The sequence below is a fragment of the Sphaeramia orbicularis genome, chromosome 8, assembly GCF_902148855.1.
Source record: "Sphaeramia orbicularis chromosome 8, fSphaOr1.1, whole genome shotgun sequence".
Classification (NCBI taxonomy): domain Eukaryota; kingdom Metazoa; phylum Chordata; class Actinopteri; order Kurtiformes; family Apogonidae; genus Sphaeramia; species Sphaeramia orbicularis.
The window spans coordinates 48,703,653-48,709,490 of record NC_043964.1 but is presented as its reverse complement, the minus strand read 5'-3'; the positions used below and the strand labels follow the sequence as shown (position 1 = coordinate 48,709,490).

Here is a 5,838-nt window from a genome sequence, read left to right as displayed (position 1 = left end):
TCTGCACATGTTATGTGTTTAACAGAGTACAAACTTCAAACTATTTTATCTTTGCTATGACCCAGTAATTTCCTTTGGTACAACATTTTCTCAATAGTAGAACTTAAAGATAAGTGTTATATTCCACTGTTAATCATCTGTGTCTGAATTGGAAATATCTCACAACAGATGAAGTGATGAGATAATAAATACAGTCTACAGTAAAGGTGGGCCTTTTTAATGGTTGTCTATCCACTGTAGTTCACAGCTTTGCTTCTATGGTGGTTTTCCCATGCACTTCTCTTACATGATCGGTGGCAGGTAATTCAGTGACTCTGATCATGCCTTATACAGCCATACATCAAATAGGCTGACTCTTCCTTCAAGCATTATAAGATATTTCCACTGTTTCCCACAAAGTTGGAATAAAATGTTTTTATCTCCTCCAGTCAATGCTCAAACATTGGGAAATGACTTGGAAATAGTGATGGAAACACAACATTTGTGTCATCCATCTGACTGGAAACATTTATGACAGCTATGCAAAATACACAGCTTGGGCAACAACACCTGGATGTAACTCAGCAGCTGCAACAGATTCTTTAGCCCTGACTGATGCAGTGAGTATCTTATCATCATTTTTATCCATGGATTGTCCTCCAGGGTCCAAACCTAAAACCCAAGTGACAGTCTTCGAGATGTGATGGAGAAGTGGTCCAACTCCCCATCGTCAAATCTTGACCAAAAATTAATGCAACTCCGTATGGAACTAAATGGTGTCACATTTAATGTTCCATTGCATAAGCACTGTGTGGCATAAACGACACCACGGCCAGTGCGTGCAGTATTCAAAGCTAAAGGCCTGCTGTTGGCAGTTACAGTCCAATTAATTACTATCAGGCAATTATGTAATAACTGTGACAAGTCTACCCAGTTTTGTTTTCTATGATTATCAAGAAGATTAATTTATGTGTGTGATAGACATGAATAATGGTGTTATTTTTTATGTAAATTGCAGGAATTGCATATTAATTTGAATGTATTCCATCTACATACAGACACAGATATATGGGAGGGAAAGAAAACAGTGGAGAGGATTTGTCCCTGGAGAAAAATAACTGCAGCAGAGGAATCTGTGTCTACAATGTAACGTCTAGAAACAGCAGGTGTTGGAGGTGATAGTTCACAAAGTCCAAAAGGCTTTAGCATCACAGCACAATACACCACAACTGCTTATAATAACACCTGCCACACGGTTAAAGTTATAATAACACCTGTCATTGGGTTAGAGTTATAATAACACCTGTCATAGAGTTAAAGTTATAAAAACACCTGTCATTGGGTTAGAGTTATAATAACACCTGTCATACAATTAAAGTTATAATAACACCTGTCATAGGGTTAGAGTTACAATAACACCTGTCCCTGGGTTAGAGTTATAATAACACCTGTCATAGGGTTAGAGTTACAATAACACCTGTCACTGGGTTAGAGTTATAATAACACCTGTCACTGGGTTAGAGTTATAATAACACCTGTCATAGGGTTAGAGTTATAATAACACCTGTCATTGGGTTAGAGTTATAATAACACCTGTCATACAATTAAAGTTATAATAACACCTGTCATAGGGTTAGAGTTATAATGACACCTGTCATTGGGTTAGAGTTATAATAACACCTGTCATACAATTAAAGTTATAATAACACCTGTCATAGGGTTAGAGTTACAATAACACCTGTCCCTGGGTTAGAGTTATAATAACACCTGTCATAGGGTTAGAGTTACAATAACACCTGTCACTGGGTTAGAGTTATAATAACACCTGTCACTGGGTTAGAGTTATAATAACACCTGTCATAGGGTTAGAGTTATAATAACACCTGTCATTGGGTTAGAGTTATAATAACACCTGTCATACAATTAAAGTTATAATAACACCTGTCATAGGGTTAGAGTTACAATAACACCTGTCCCTGGGTTAGAGTTATAATAACACCTGTCATAGGGTTAGAGTTACAATAACACCTGTCACTGGGTTAGAGTTATAATAACACCTGTCACTGGGTTAGAGTTATAATAACACCTGTCATAGGGTTAGAGTTATAATAACACTTTTCATTGGGTTAGTTATAATAACACCTGTCATACAGTTAAAGTTATAATAACACCTGTCATAGGGTTAGAGTTATAATAACACTTGTCATAGGGTTAGAGTTATAATAACACTTTTCATTGGGTTAGAGTTATAATAACACCTGTCATACAGTTAAAGTTATAATAACACCTGTCATAGGGTTAGAGTTCTAATAACACCTGTCATTGGGTTAGAGTTATAATAACACTTGTCATTGGGTTAGAGTTATAATAACATCTATCATTGGGTTAGAGTTATAATAACACCTGTCATGGGTTTAGAGTTATAATAAAACCTGTCATTGGGTTAGAGTTATAATAACACCTGTCATACAATTAAAGTTATAATAACACCTGTCATAGGGTTAGAGTTACAATAACACCTGTCACTGGGTTAGAGTTATAATAACACATGTCATTGGGTTAGAGTTATAATAACACCTGTCATTGCGTTAGAGTTATAATAACACCTGTCATAGGGTTAGAGTTATAATAACACCTGTCATTGGGTTAGAGTTATAATAACACCTGTCATTGCGTTAGAGTTATAATAACACCTGTCATAGGGTGAGAGTTATAATAACACCTGTTATAGGGTTAGAGTTGTAATAACACCTGTCATTAGGTTAGAGTTATAATAACACCTGTCATAGGGTTAGAGTTATAATAACACCTGTCTTTGGGTTAGAGGTATAATAACACCTGTCATGCAGCTAAAGTTATAAATACACCTGTCATTGGGTTAGAGTTATAATAACACCTGTCATACAATTAAAGTTATAATAACACCTGTCATAGGGTTAGAGTTACAATAACACCTGTCACTGGGTTAGAGTTATAATAACACCTGTCACTGGGTTAGAGTTATAATAACACCTGTCATAGGGTTAGAGTTATAATAACACTTGTTATTGGGTTAGAGTTATAATAACACCTGTCATAGGGTTAGAGTTATAATAACACTTTTCATTGGGTTAGAGTTATAATAACACTTGTCATTGGGTTAGAGTTATAATAACACCTGTCATTGGGTTAGAGTTATAATAACACCTGTCATTGGGTCAGAGTTATAATAAGACCTGTCATAGCGTTAGAGTTATAATAACACCTGTTATAGGGTTAGAGTTATAATAACACCTGTTATAGGGTTAGAGTTATAATAACACCTGTTATAGGGTTAGAGTTATAATAACACCTGTCATAGGGTTAGAGTTATAATAACACCTGTCATAGGGTTGGGGTTATAATAACATGCGTCATAGGGTTAGGGTTATAATAACACCTGTCATAGGGTTAGAGTTATAATAACACCTGTCATAGGGTTGGGGTTATAATAACATGCGTCATAGGGTTAGGGTTATAATAACACCTGTCATAGGGTTAGAGTTATAATAACACCTGTCATAGGGTTAGAGTTATAATAACACCTGTCATAGGGTTGGGGTTATAATAACATGCGTCATAGGGTTAGGGTTATAATAACACCTGTCATAGGGTTAGAGTTATAATAACACCTGTCATAGGGTTGGGGTTATAATAACATGCGTCATAGGGTTAGGGTTATAATAACACCTGTCATAGGGTTGGGGTTATAATAACATGCGTCATAGGGTTAAGGTTACCTATATCTGTACATGGACGTGGTCAGTTTTCCTCTCAGATTCCCTCACTGTCCCTTCCCTTTGTAGTCTGGTCACTCTTCCATCTTTCCTCACAAAATATTCTACTCCGCAAGTGTCTTTCAATCACGCTGTGATAATTCTCGACACTAAAACAAAGGTCACATTTAAAGAGTTGGTGAAGGCAGGCTGACTGGAGAACGACCCAGCATAAAAGATGATTTGAAATACTACAGGTTTATAGCCTGCCCGGATGTACGGACAATCAAGTATTATGTCTAAAGAGAATAAAAAATGTAAAAAATGTACCTTATGGTGTAAAAGTACATGACACCAAGGATAAAATTTAGCTGAGGCAATTCTGATTTTTGTTTAGTTGAACTACCACTGTCAAAAAAAAGAAGCTCTGTTGGATGTTTTGTACGCTGTTATTAATTTTTTCTCTGACTATTTTTTTTTGTTTGTTTTGAATTAAATGGTACAGATATGTAAAGAAGGGTAAATTGTGATTGAAGTGAATGCTGTGCTTTCATGATTGTGCTTTCAATAAAAATACTCTGGCAAAAAATATATAGCAGAGGCAGGCAGAGACACAGCAGATAAAACTTATCATATATATATATATATATATATATATATATATATATATATATATATATATATATATATATATATATATATACATTTGTAGCTCTGGACCTGCACACATATTACATAACACCACAGAAGAAGTGTACAAAATGAAGAGATGAGAGGAAGGGACGAGGAAAAGGAAGGAAAGAAGGGAAAGGAAATGGAAGGGGAAAGGAACTGAGAGAAGAGAATGAATGATTTAAGTGAGAAGAGCTGTAGATCAATGAATGAATAATTTATAAATATTCGAGCACATATAGTAGTTTCATGAATAAATGCATTCATTTCAATCACTGCATGAATTACCTCCTAGTCTCATTCTATATCATTTATCACATTTCCTGAAGTTTTCTAAATAGATTATCCAGAACCACAAAATGGTTCTGGATAATCTATTGAGCATACAGACAGATTAGTCATAAAACAGAAACAAGCCACAGGATGTCGATATTGAATCCAAAGTACAATGGTATTAATAATACATAGCATATTAGAATTATGATGTAACACTAAATATTTTATACTCTGCCCTTTGAGAGAACTGCAGGTTGTGGTTAATATGTTAACTGATGATTCTTACATAATATATGGTGATATGATCACAGAACGTCATGCAGTTTTGAGTGAAACTGTTCAAGGTTTAGATTAAGAACCTCATTTGGACTTTTCTGTTTAATCTGAGCCATCAGACACATGCACAGATAGACCCCTACTGGTGCTCAAGCACCTGCCATTTTGCCCTGGATGAGAAAAGTGCCCTTCCTGCTGGAGCCCAATTGTTTCTTCATTCATCAATATTTGGGGAGGAAAAATTCCTTTTCTGTCATCAATTTCCCCAAATGTGTTTTGATATCTGATGGAGCTAGCATGCATTCCAGTTTTTATGAGAATTCTGCCCCAACCTGCTCCACAGCACTCATAACCACCACCCCCCCCCGCCCTTCCTCCTCCACTTAGCGCTCATGCAGTGCTGAATGCCAGGCCAATCCGCTCCATCGGACAGACAGGTAATGACAGTGTTTGTGCAATCCCCTGACGCTGTTTGGTGCTAAATTAACCATAACATTAGCACCGCTAAAAATATTACGTCGCTACTGACCCAGTGTTTCCTAAAAACAAAGAAAAAAAACTCACAAAATCCATGATTTCAAAGCCTTGCTCAGCTGTTTACTGGCATTTGTCATGTTTAATGAAGAGAGAGAGAGGGAGAGAGATAAAGGTAAGCAGCAGGCAGACAGACAGACAGACAGAGAATTTAAAGACAGTTTTACTGTTCTACACATTGGACAAGTTCACTAGTTTTGTTTCATTTAAAATCGTAATTATTGAAATGAAGGTAGGTAGGTCTTAATTTGAGCTATAGGTATATTGTGGTATATTACTAATGTAATGTTTATGCTTCAATTGTCAGAAAACAGTAAAAAAAAATGTGTGTACTGTGTTGTCAACTTTATAGAGACTCTGTAAGTCA

At 35.9% G+C, this 5,838-nt stretch overlaps 1 pseudogene; it reads right to left on the bottom strand.

Moving 5' to 3' along the window:
* Positions 1-5,838, bottom strand: part of LOC115424370 (carbonic anhydrase-related protein 10-like) — a 195,821-nt pseudogene that overhangs the window by 134,607 nt on the left and 55,376 nt on the right.